At 39.2% G+C, this 12937-nt stretch overlaps 1 long non-coding RNA gene across 1 annotated transcript in view; it reads left to right on the plus strand.

The window, feature by feature from the left end:
* The window catches only part of LOC306665418, a 33747-nt gene extending 22403 nt beyond the window's left edge, over positions 1–11344 (plus strand). Inside the window, exon 3 of the long non-coding RNA XR_013765015.1 lies at positions 5453–11344. This is a non-coding gene — a long non-coding RNA (uncharacterized lncRNA). The remainder of the gene's footprint in view (positions 1–5452) is intronic.
* Positions 11345–12937: the final 1593 nt, after the last annotated feature.

Raw genomic sequence — 12937 nt, forward strand, 5'->3', positions numbered from 1 at the left:
ACACACAGCCTAATGTGGAGAGAAGGGTACAATCCTCTTTCTGGTCACAAGATCCAGATGCCAGAAAAGGAAAAATACTGAAAATCAGCGCATCCCCACCTTTTTTTTTTTTTTGGTCCTTGGATTTGTGGGGGAAATAAAAGCATTTGATCATACAGTAGTGCGAAGCTGCCAGCAAATTGGGTCTCCAATTATTTCCGACTGAATTTAAAAACAAGCCATCCATTTGAATGACATCCTGTTTGCAACTCATGTGAACCAGACAGTAGTCATCCATTTGATTAATAACATCTGTTGAGTACCTGCTATCTGCCCAGCACTGTTGAGGCTCTGAGAACCGAGTGGCAGAGAAGAGACAGAGCACCTGCCCCATGGTACTTGCTACAGATGAGAAAATTAGCTGCCTACAAAGGGTCTTGCCAGGGTGGTGGAACTATGACTTGAATTACGTGAACAGATTCCAAGTTCAGAGTTCTATCCTGTGTGCCATGCTGCCTCATATAATCACAGAGGACCCTGGTGAAATACCACCAGCTCTGCTCTGCTGCCATCCTTTGCCTCCCTTGGTGGGGCCTACTTATTTCCTCATGGACGCATGGATGATGCTCAGCTGCTCTGATTCATTTACTCGCATCTTATTTTTAATGATATGATCCTAACTTGATCTTCAGGAAATAAATGTGGGTGATCCCCATGGACAGCGTCTCTGTCCTCCATATACAGATGGTCCCTGACTTACAGTGAGGTTGCATCCTGATAAATCCATTGCAGGTTTAAATTATTGTTAAAGTCGAAATGTACTGAATGCCCCTAACCTAGTGAACATCCTAGCTTGGCAACACAGCACCCTGCAGAGGGTTGATTATTTCCCCCCCATATTGGAGCCACTGATTTGGAGCTGCTGCTGCTCAGGATCAGAAGAGTATTATACATAGTTCCACATATAGCTAGTCCAGGAAGAGATCAAAATTCAAAATTTGAGGTCCAGTTTGTACTGAATGCATTTTGCTTTTGCACTATTGTAAAGTCGAAAAATCTGAAGTTGAACCGTCCTGAATTCAGGACCCCTTGTATACAGGGTAGAGAGATACTGTCTGCTGGGATCATGTGCACCTTTTCCTGGTTCTGGGGAGAATCACATCCACTTTCTGAATAGCACTTTAGGATCATGCCATTTAAAATAATGTGAGTAAAGTAATTGGAACAGTATTTTTGGTGAAACTGTTGAATTTTAATTTGGTAGAACAAAACCAGCATTTAAAAAAATTAAAAATCTCTGGATGTACTTTGATCAGTAAGATAATATTCTATAAAACTTTTGTTTCATGAATATGTTAGCTAGGTTGCAACACATTTTTCCTTGTGGTCATGGTCAGAAGCATTCAAAGCACTGGCTTAAAGGGCATCAGGTATGATATAGTTGGTGAGAAAAATAGAGGTAAATAATCATCCTTACCTCTTCTGTGAGTATATATGTGCCTTCAGGTATGTGTGCATGCTGTTGACCAAAAGAATTCAAAGCCCTGAAGTAGAATTTTTGTGATGAAAATTCTTTATTTTTTTAAAATTCTAGTTGAAGCTAGAATTCTAGTAAAAGCTTGAATATATGCCCTGACAGGACTTTTCCCACCCAACACGTGTGTTGTAGTTAATGATTTCCCTCTAGCCTATCCTTCCTTTACTATGCTATTGTCATCTCCGAATGGAGTGGCTTTGTTATTTTTCAAAACTTATTTTGTAATTGTGTGACATGTAGAGGAATTTGGAGAAAATAAAGCACCCAACTCAGGTAATTTCCTAGTTGTTACCTGATTATAATAAAGGCTATAGCTGTTTTGATTTTAATAAGGCTTATTATATACTGACTTATTTTAAAGATGATTTAAGATTTTATTTTAAAATCTAATTTTAAAACATTTGTCAGTATATTTTTGCCTGAAGATATTTATTATAAAAGATAACTCTTAAATTCTGGTTTTTATAGAAAAGCATAATTTGGAATTTGGGAAATTTGTACAGATATTAGACTGATAACCTTGGGAAAGAAAAGTTTGTTGTGCAAAAAATGAGCCATGTGAAGAGATGCAAATCTGTCAAAATATATTTTTGGATGCACATAAGAAAACTACTGTTTAGAATCCAAATTATTGAGATGTATTTGAATATTATGTGCTCATTCTTGGCAAGGCATGAATAAGGTATGTTCCCTAGACTAAGTGTACAATCAAATTATGAAGATATTACTGTAGTGAAAATCTAGCTATAAGAGGATAGGATTTTCTCCTCTCACACAGAGGACAGGTGACTAACATAGGAAAGATAAAAATGCCTTGTTTTAGTCAGCTTCTGTGTCACTGTGACCAAAAGACCTAACAAGAACAATGCAGAGAGGAAAAGTTTATTTTGGCTCAGTTTCAGAGGTCTCAGTCCATGGTTGACTAACTCTAAGGTGAGACAGAACATCATGGCAGAAGAGCATAGCAGCAGGAAGCAGCGGGCTCTGCTCCCCAGGGACAAAACATAAACCCTGGTGTCCCATCTCCTCTAATCACATGCTACCTGCTAACAGTTACCACCCAGTTAATCCATTTCAATGGATTAATCCACATTAAGTTAAGGCTGTCAACATCATTTCACCTCTGAGCATTCTTGCTTTGTCTCACGCAAAGTGTTTTGGGGACACTTCACATTTAAACCATAATATACCTTGAGAAAGGTTCCAGACAGGGAAATTGAGCAAGCCCAGATCGTGGTCATCAAAGACTCAATAGCACTATGTTATGGACATATTTAATTCATTGAGTTCAGCCAATCAAGATCAAGAGAAGCAAAAAGAAGAAACTAGTATCTTTTCCTGGACTATTTAGGCCTCACTAGGCATGTTGAAAACATATGCAACTTTATTTTATTTGTGGCTCTGGTCAAACCCAGTTCCTTGCCCATGCTAGGTAAGCACTCTAACCCCAAGCTGCACCCTCAGCCCACAGAAGTAGAAAATTCTGAGTCCAACACATCTGCACCCTCACTTGGTTTCAGAAGAAAGCCCTGACCTCCTACCCCATTAGAAACCACACAAGCAGGGCACAGTGGTGCACACCTGTGATTCCAGCTCGGGAGGCTGAGGCAGGAGGATTGAGGGTTCAAAGCCAGCCTCAGCATAACAGACCCTGTCTCAAAAAATAAATAGGCTGGGTATGTGGCTCAGTGGTGAAGCACCCCTGGACCCAGTCCCTTGTACGCTCCCACCAAATAAAACACACACACACACACACACACACACACACGACAAACTTTTTTGAATTTTTTAAACTTTTTATTTTGAAATAATTAGATTTACACAAAGTTTACAAATAATATAGGAAAATCTCATGTATTGTTCGTTCAACTTCTCCTGAGAGATCCTTTGTAGTAACAATAGCTACTTAAAACCAGGAAATATTTTTTTAAATTTTTTCATACATGAATATAGGGTAATAATATCTGCCTAATTCTATAATCCTTCCCATCCCCACCTCCTCACTCCCCTCTGTATAATCCAAAGTTCCTTCATTCTTCCCTAAACAGCCCCCCACCCCAACACGTACACTGTGGATCAGCATCTGCTTATCAGAGAAAACACTCAGTTTTTGGGATTGGCTTATATCACAGCATGATATTTTCTAGTTCTATCCATTTACCTGCAAATGCCATAATTTCATTCTTTAAGGCTGAGTAATATTCCATTGTGTATATGTACCACATTTTATTTATCCATTCATCTGCAAGACAAACTCTTTTAAGTGGACCCTTCCCACTCCTGCCCCATGCCAGCCACATGTCTGTTATACACATCTGCCCCTTTTCTTCCCTCCTTATTTCCAGACTGATACCTTTTGAAGTCTAGACCTGTATTCTGTCCTCCAGGACCTCCCTGCCTAGGATCTGTTCTCTCCCTCATGCGCAGAAGCTGCGCAGCTCCCGAATAAAGCCCCTGGCTCTGGAGCCCCCGTCAGCCGGTTTGGAATATGGCGTCGTGCTTTCTACGTGTGTGATTGTGGGCAAATTGTTTAGCTTCCCTGTGCCTCAGTTTTGCATTTGAAAGATGGGACTAGTTACAGAGTTTACCATGTATACTGTGAGGATGCAGAAGCTGCAACAGCATGTGGACACGCTTGATGTTAGCTTCTCTGCTCCCATTATTCCTACTGTCAACAGGCATATCTCTAAATCTCTATTGTTTTTCACCCCTCAGCCTGTGTGTGTGAAGCACTTCCTATTCTGGAAAAGGAAAAAGCTATTCTGTCTCTTGGCTAAATAGTGTATTTTCTCTCTCCTTTTCCCACTTGGGTGTTATAAAGATTACTCAAGGTTAACTGTCTCTACTTTATCTTGTTAGTTTTTTTCTTTTTAGAAATTGTTTTAAATAAGGTATTGACTAGATTAAAAAGTTAATAAAATATTTTATAGTTTGAGTGCTGAACCTATTTTCTGTTGCTACAATAAAATACCTGAGGCTGGGTACTTTGTTATAGCAAAGTTTATTTAGCTCACAGCTCTAGAGTTTGAAACATGGCACCAGTGTTTGCTTGGCTCTGGTGAGAGATTCGTGGTGGCTGGTATTTCACTGGTGGGAGCAAGTATGAGAGTGGTAAGGGGAACAAGCAGAAAAGGGGTTCAGAGGAGGTGCCAGGCTCCAGTATGAGAACTCAATCTCAGTAATCCCTTCCGGGGTGATGACCCATGACCTAATCACCTTCCATGAGGCCCCACATGTTAAGGGTTCCATGACCTCAGGGTTGCCACAATGGGACTAAACTTCTAGTACATGAACTTTTGGGGGATGTGCTTACCCCAGCCCCCCACCCTGCTTCAAACCATAGCAAGTACTTTGAAAGTCTGTGTACTTACCATTAAACTTGGAGTTCCTGTGAATTCCTCCCTAAACCCTTTCTTCTTTATTTCTCTTTAAGCATTTGTCACTATGGAACTTTTTATATTGATCATTCTCTGACCTTCTTCATAGTTTTACCTAACATTTGTTACAGTTTCTCTTGTTGTTGAACTTTATTAGTGGAATCATATAAACGGGCTTGCTTTTTTGAAGTTATTCATTTTTGTTGGCATGAAGAATGTCATTATGTGCCACAATTAATTTTCCTCTTGATGGACATTTTGTCCTTTCCCTACTATAAACAGGTTTGCTATTAACATTCTTGCATGTCTATCCTTGCTTGCTACTATGAACCTCAGATTCTCGGTTCTCTTATGTTTCTCTTCAAAGATTTTTGCATATTATTTATTCAGACTCCAGTACGGGTGCCTGTGTGTGTGTGTGTGTGTGTGTGTGTGTGTGTGCTGTCCTCCTAACACTCTTGCTATCTAACTGGTCTTTGTTTTGCTTTTTATGACTTAAATACTTTGGAGATTGCTATGTGTCTGTGCATAAAGATCTTCCTTCTTTTTATTTGAATAGCTGCTCCTATTCCATGGTATGGTTGTATGAAAATGGACAACTTCTTTACTGGATATCTGCTATGCTCAATTGCCTACCTTGTTCATATGTCACATTGCCCATGTGAGTAGACACGTTCTTTTTTTTTTTTTTTAAGATGTTGGTAGACCTTTATTTTATTCATTTATTTATGTGGTGCTGAGACTCGAACCCAGTGCCTCACACGTGCTAGGCAAGCACTCTACCACTGAGCCACAACCCCAGCCAGTAGACACATTCTTAAAAGTGGAATTTTGAGAGCAAAGAGAACACATACCTGTGCTTGGGCTGGACGTTGCCCAGTTGCCTTTCCAGAGGCCAAACCATGTCATCCTTCCACAGCAATACACAAGAGGCGAGAGGGCCTTTCTCCAAACCCTGGATGCTGTGTCTAGGTTATAATTTTTCCATCTTTGTCAATCTGATAAGAAAAAAATATCTTAGCACAGTTTTATTTGCATTTCTCTTAGGAGTATCTTTTAATAGATTTAAAGCTATCCCTATATTCTTCACTAAATGACCTGTGTCTGCCCATATCCTTTGTTCATTTTTTGAACTGTTGATCTTTCCTTACTGATTGAGAACCATTTTCTGGATGACGGAAATTAGTCATTTATCATGAGCTGCAACAGGCCCTCTGCTCTCACCCTAGATCCTTGTTTTCTGCTGACTATACTTATGATGTTTTGTCACATCCCAAATTTGACTTTGTTCTATGGTTGCAATCACTGATATCTTTCTTTCACAACTTTTGAAGCCATGTCAAACTCAAGAATGCCTTCCTTACCTTAGGAAATAATTTTAAATGCATTTAAAAGAGTATTTTTACCCAGTGGCTCAGAACGCTGAAACAGGAGGATTGCAAGTTCAAAGCCAGCCTCAGCAATTTAGTGAGGCCCTAAGTAACTTTGCAAGACCCTGTGTCAAAATAAAATGTAAAAAGGGGCTGGGGATGTGGCTCAGTGGTTGAGCGTCCCTGGGTTCAATCCCCAGTAAAAAAAAAAAAAAAAAAAAAAAAAAAATGTATTTGTAAAGATATTCATTATATTTTTTGTAAATTTAAAAAGCTGATAATATGGAAGTTCAATAATTGAATAATGGGACTGTGATATAGTTACATAATAGATTACTATGCAGCCTATCTAAATAATACAGGAAATTCTTGAACATATCGTATTAATGTTTACACATAAATGTATAGAAAGGTTCTTGTTCTGGTTGACACCAGAATCAAGATCAGAACTATGCCAGATTATTTCAATGATATAAATTATATAAAAAACAGAAAAAGCCAGGTGTGGTGACACACACCTATAATCCCAGTGGCTTGGGAGGCTGAAGCAGGAGGATCGCGAGTTCAAAGCCAGCTTCGGCAAAAGTGAGATGCTAAGCAACTCAGTGAGACCCTGTCTCTAAATAAAAGACAGAATAGGGCTTGGATGTGGCTGTGGTTGAGTGCCCCTGAGTTCAATCCCCAGTACCTCCCCACCAAAACTGCCCCCCAACCCCCCCAAAAAAAAAAAAAAAAAAAAAAAAAAAAAACCTGGAAGAAAGCAAATTAATAAGCATGCCTTTCTACAAGAAACCAGAGCAACAACAGCAACCTGGGGTTTTGTGTTCCAGCATGCCTGCAATATGCTTTATGTAGGGCCATTTGCTTTGGGGCTTAACACTCTTCACACCCTCAGCCAATAAGTGGGGCAAGAAAAACTGATGGTTATTTATTCAGAACTGGATTTTTCCAGATTTTCTTCTCTTGTCAGATGTGGGTGTGTCTTTTAAGTACTTCACTGTGGAGAAGGTGCAGCTCAAATGACAATCGTATCTTAAAATTAGCACATTATGTTGCCTTTTTATTTCTCTTTTAAATTCTTCCTTCTAATAGTGGTCTTTTAAATTCTCTCTCCATCTTTGTACGTGTTAGTCTTTTTTTTTTTTCCTCGACTTTATTGAGTTACAGTTTACAAACAATAAAATACACTTGTCAAAACTCAAGCTATCTGTTGAGTTTGATTGTTTGCCCTTCAAATTGCCACCACAATTAAGATAGATTTCCATAAGACGACAAAGATCTGACTTAAAAAAGAGAACTTAAAAGATATGTTTAATTCTAACAAACTCTGGAACATTTTTAAGTAAGGGTAACAGTTAATTTCAGAGAGTATTCAAAAGAGATACATGTTTGAAAAGTTAATGGTTTATAAAGTAACTATATGCAGTTCAATAATTAACTTCACAAAGGAGCCTTGCTTTGGTTATAGCATAAAATTATAATAAGTAAAAGTGATAAAGAACCATCCGAGCCATTAGTTGGATTCACTGAGGTGCTAAGACTTCAAAGGGACAGTCCTCTGCATTTGGGAGTTTTGATTTCTTTCCATTTCCTTGACCTCTTCTTCCCTTAAAACGCTGCAGGGTTTCTATTTATTCTATCAGAATGAACAATACTGTAAGGCCACTGAGGAGCATCTGTAGAATTCTTCAGGATCTTACTCTATGTGAATCTGTGCACATATTTCTAAGACTAGAGAAATTGGAAATATTAGACTGGATGAATGATTTAAGAGTTCCCTGACAGAGAGTGGTTCCCTGTTAAGAGACTGTTTTAAATACCTAACCTCATCTCCAAAGAGGAACACGTTGGAGCAAGAGGCTGTGTTTGTGTAAATCAAACTACTATACAGTTTCAGGATCGGATAGTGGCACTTCTGTAGATTCTGTTCAGCACGTTACAGTTGGTGCTCAGCTGACTGAGAGGGGCCGCCATGGTAGTCGCCTTGGCTGGTTTTGTTCTTGGCACTGGGTGGTTTGTGCATCTTCTGCTTATTCTGCCCATCAACTACTTTTCTATTCCTTCTTGTACCTTTGTCCTTTTCTTTCCTACCCTTTTCTCATGGAGTTGTGGAAGAAACCCAAAGAAGACCCTCATCTGTAATTTTGCTTTTTATCCTGAATCCTTAGGGTTTTAACTTCTTTGAGACTTTGTACTTCAGGTAAAAATAGTGTTAACATCAAATTTTATCAAGGTGCTTAATTTGCATGGAGAAGACTAAGTGAACTGATTCAACCTGGAAATCTTAAGTTGAAAAGTTACTTGTTCAACCTTTAGATGGAGACATATCCATTGGTTATGCAGGAGTCCCAGGGGTTTGCAGGACCTTGGGAGGACTGAACGTTAATTGATCTTGAGCATGACTGTTCATGTGAATGTAAGCTAAAGGTCTAAAATGTGTTTATTTGAACTTGAAATAACTGAAAGAACTTTAGTGGACAAATCAGGGGCTTGAGTATTGTTGAATTGCTGGAAATTAATGGAAATAGGAGTTTTAATGAAAATGTATCATGAATTTGTTAGATTATTTATAGAGAAAATTGTGCAGCTGTGGAGTACCAGATCTCTAAATTTCATATCCTGGAAGACACTCAGCTAGACAATAGCCTTAAATTCCTTTTGTGGATATGGCAGAATAAATTACAAGTAAATAATTGTGAATATGCACTAGTATTTCTTGGGCTAAGATCAGGTGACGGGGTTAACAATTCTAGTTTCATATAAATCATAGAAAACAGTTTCATTATGCTACAGTTGAAGAAAAATCTTTTTTCCAAGACTTGTCTTTTTTCAAACTCTGATAAAGGTATGCCTCTGGAGGACAGGGATGTAATTTATTACAGTAGCTTTCAAATGCTTTGGGATTTAAGGTACATGAAAACATGCATTTTTTATCACAATCCCTGAGAGACCCACTCGAATATCTAAGCCCTTATTGAGTCAATTGCTTTCTGATTTTCATTTCAGTAAGAAAAAATTGCTGGTTGTCCCACTAAATTAAGTTCATGACCTACTCATGGATTGCAATCCATTGTTTAGAAAAGAATGGTTTCGCTGGGCACGTTGGTACATGCCTGTAATCCCAGTGATGGGGGAAGCTGAGGCACTGAGGATCGAAAGTTTGAGGCCAACTTCAGCAATTTAGTGAGACCCTAAGCAACTTAGAGAGACCCTGTCTCAGAATCAAAATTGAAAAGTGTTTGTGATGTAGCTCAGTGGTAAAGCACTCGTGGGTTAATCCCCATACCAATGAATGAATGTGGTTTATTGGGTTTTGAACTTCCAGTACCTTGTAGAATCCCTGGGACAGGTTAGTCCTTCTCTAAATGCTCCTCAATACATGAATGAATGATTGAAATGAGCAGGTAACGATGTACTGGTTAAATGGAAAAACATTTTTAGAGGTAGCTTTTGCCTGTCACTTAATATTCTTGTTAGCTTCTCAAAGTGGTGGTGTCTCAGATGGACTGAATCTAGGTGATCTCAGGTGGATCTCCGGTAAGTGGGTGGTTTTTCCTTTTGTCTTTTTAATATACTCTTTATTTTAGAATAGTGTTGGATTTTGTGCTCACTTCCAAAGCACACAATACTAGAATAGTCTTGGATTTTTAAAAAGTTGCCAAGATAATAGAGTTGCTATATATGTAGCACCCTTTTTTTCCTTATATTTTATGATACATCTGTTGTAATTAATGAGCAGATGACACATTATTATTGATGAAACTTGATAATTTATTTGGATTTCATTCATCTTCCCCTCATGTCCTTTTTCTGTTCCAGGATCCCATCCAGGACATCCCATGACATTCAGTTATGTTTCTTTAGGGAACTCTGGCTGTGATAGCCTTTCATGTTTTCTTTTTATTAAATTTTTAATGGCTTTTTAGGGGAGTACTGATCAGGTGCTCTGTAGGAAGCCCCTCATTTTGGGTTTGTCTAGTGATTTTCTTATGGTTAGGGAAGCTTGGAGTTTTGGGGAAGAAGACCACCAAGGTAAAGGAGAAGGGTCCCTGTTTCTGGACCCAAAAGCTTTGTGCAGGGAAGTCACTACGTGCAGCCCATTGCTTGGGGAGCTGGGAGTTTTGACATAAAGATCGGAGTATTGACATAAATTATTTGGAATTCTCCTGCACAGGATTTGCCTGGTCTCCTTCATTTTCTTATTCAGTTGTTAATATCAACATGAGCTCTTACTGATATAAATGGATATTTATTTATACTTTGGGTTATGGTTCAATGTAACATGAATTATTTGGTTGCTCACATAGTTCAGTTTTAGCCATTCGGAACTCTTTCCAGTTGGCTCCTATATCCCTTGGACTTTCAACCATCGTTGCTTGGTTTCTGAGCACTTCCTTGTTCTTTGTCACGACTAGATGTTTCAGGTCCATCTTGTGTATTTCCTGCCTGGCCCTAGATTCAGCCATTTCTGTAAGAATCCTCTTTCCTTTTATTGGAGAGTAATGTTAGAAACAAAGATCTGTGCCGTGCACGCCTGTAATCCCAGCGGCTCCAGAGGCTGAGACAGGAGGATCACAAGTTCAAAACAAAGCCAGCCTCAGCAAAAGTGAGGTGCTAAGCGACTCAGTGAGCCCTGTCTCTAAATAAAATACAAAATAGGGCTGGAGATGTGGCTCCGTGGTCGAGTGCCCCTGAGTTCAATACCCAGTACCACCCTACTCCCCACAAAAAGAAACAGATCTGAGTGAGAGGTGTTCTTGCTGCTACTAGGGTCTCATTGCATGTCGGCCTTCTCAGCAGACCAAATTAGGAAACATCTGCATGTCTGCTCACCTGTGTGTGCACATGTCTGTGTATATATGCCTGGGAGTATGGTCACTAAGCTATGAGCGAGGTGACAATATGTTCAACTCTGCTCCATACCGCATGATTTATTCTAACTTGCCCCTTTTGCTTGTCTGGCACCTCCCTGTCCAACAGCGAGAAACCTGGCTCCCACCACACCCCGTTTTCTTACTTGTTCATTCCCATGGGAAGGGAAGGTGGTTTCAGAACTGTTACTTTGTACCCCATGGCGTGGGGGGGGGTGCGGGGGGGTACTTTATCAACTATAGTGCAGTGATTATTTTGTGCACAGTTCCTTTTTTTTTTTTCCTTAGTCATTTCCAAAGTTACTTAGGTCAGCACCTGTTTTCTCTGGCCCCCTTCAGTGAGTTTGTCATACATAAATGATAGTTAGATTTTTTAAATTTTGGGGGTCAGGGGGTTACAATTTGCAGCATTGCATCCTGGGATCCTCTGACCTCCTAGTTGCTTTTCTTTTGAATTTGCATGCACTGTGATTTGCTCTTTGTACATTACCTACTAGTGTTCATTATAATTCTTCTATTTTGTTGCGTGAATTAGTAGCCCATTCCTTTTGATGGTTGAATAGTATTCCACATTATGTATATATACATATCATAATTTGACTATTAGTCTATAGAAGAACATTCTGGCTACTCCCAGGTTTTGACATTGTGAGTAAACTATTATAAACTTGGATATAGGTTTTTCAAATCAACCAGGTAAATAACAAGGAGTGCAACTGCTGGATAATATGGTAAGATGATGTTTAGCTTTATAATAAACTGCCAAACTGCCTTTCAAAGTGGGTGGCTTCACCATTTTCCAGTTTTACCACCAATGATAGGTTTTTGCTCTGCATCCTCACCAGGATTTGATATTGTCAGAATTTTGAATTGTAGTTGTTCTAATAAGCATTAGAATCTTGTTACTTTAATATGCATTTCCAGAAAGACGATGTTGATCATCTTTTCAGATGTTTTATACTATCTGTGTATATATACTTTGGTGAGTGGTCCATTTGCCCCCTATTAAAAACTGGATTCTTGTCTCATTTATTTCTCAACATTCTTGGTTTATCTGCATGTGTGAACTTTCATCAGATACACAAGTTGCAAATGTTCTCTCCCAGCCTGAGATTGTCTTTGGCGTGTGGGATTTTAAAAGTTCTTTGGGTGACTCCAAACTTCTAGTTCAAAGCCCCGGATGTGCTTGAGATAGGAGAGGTGGCTCACCTCTTCTCCAGCTACCGTCTCCTTTCCTGTTTTTCACTACCCTGCCTCCCTGCGTCTTGATTGCCTCATCTATAAAATAGGAACATTAAGTCACCTAGCAGGGAATAGGTGCTTTTCCATTCTACTTCCACGATTCCCAGATCACCTGACCTTTCAAAATCCTCCTGGAATGCTACCAATATGTAGCTGGAGGGTCTTACTTTTCTAATTGCTTTCACAGAGGAGAAGAATGCCATGATCCAGACACTGAGAGTACTTATTTTCTTTGTGGAATTTTATTACTCTCACTACCTAAAAGCTCAACAGTTAATGATGGTGTTCCAGAATGAAATAAATCTGTCAGCAACTTTAAAATCAGAATAGGACAAAAATCGACTGGATTGGATCATGGTGGTCCTGTTCATAGAAGGGCCCTCCATGTTTATTATGTTTTACAAACTTTATGTATTTGCAGGCAGCCAGGGAAGCAATGTGGCTGTTTAGGCTTTCTGTACATCTTTCCTCTGTGTAGTTACTTCACCATTAATGAGCATTTTCCTATAAAAGTTGTTTTTCTCCCTGCATACCCATCCCCTGAAGGACAGATCGGGAAAG

Source organism: Sciurus vulgaris, assembly GCF_902686455.1.
Source record: "Sciurus vulgaris genome assembly, chromosome: 7".
NCBI lineage: Eukaryota > Metazoa > Chordata > Mammalia > Rodentia > Sciuridae > Sciurus > Sciurus vulgaris.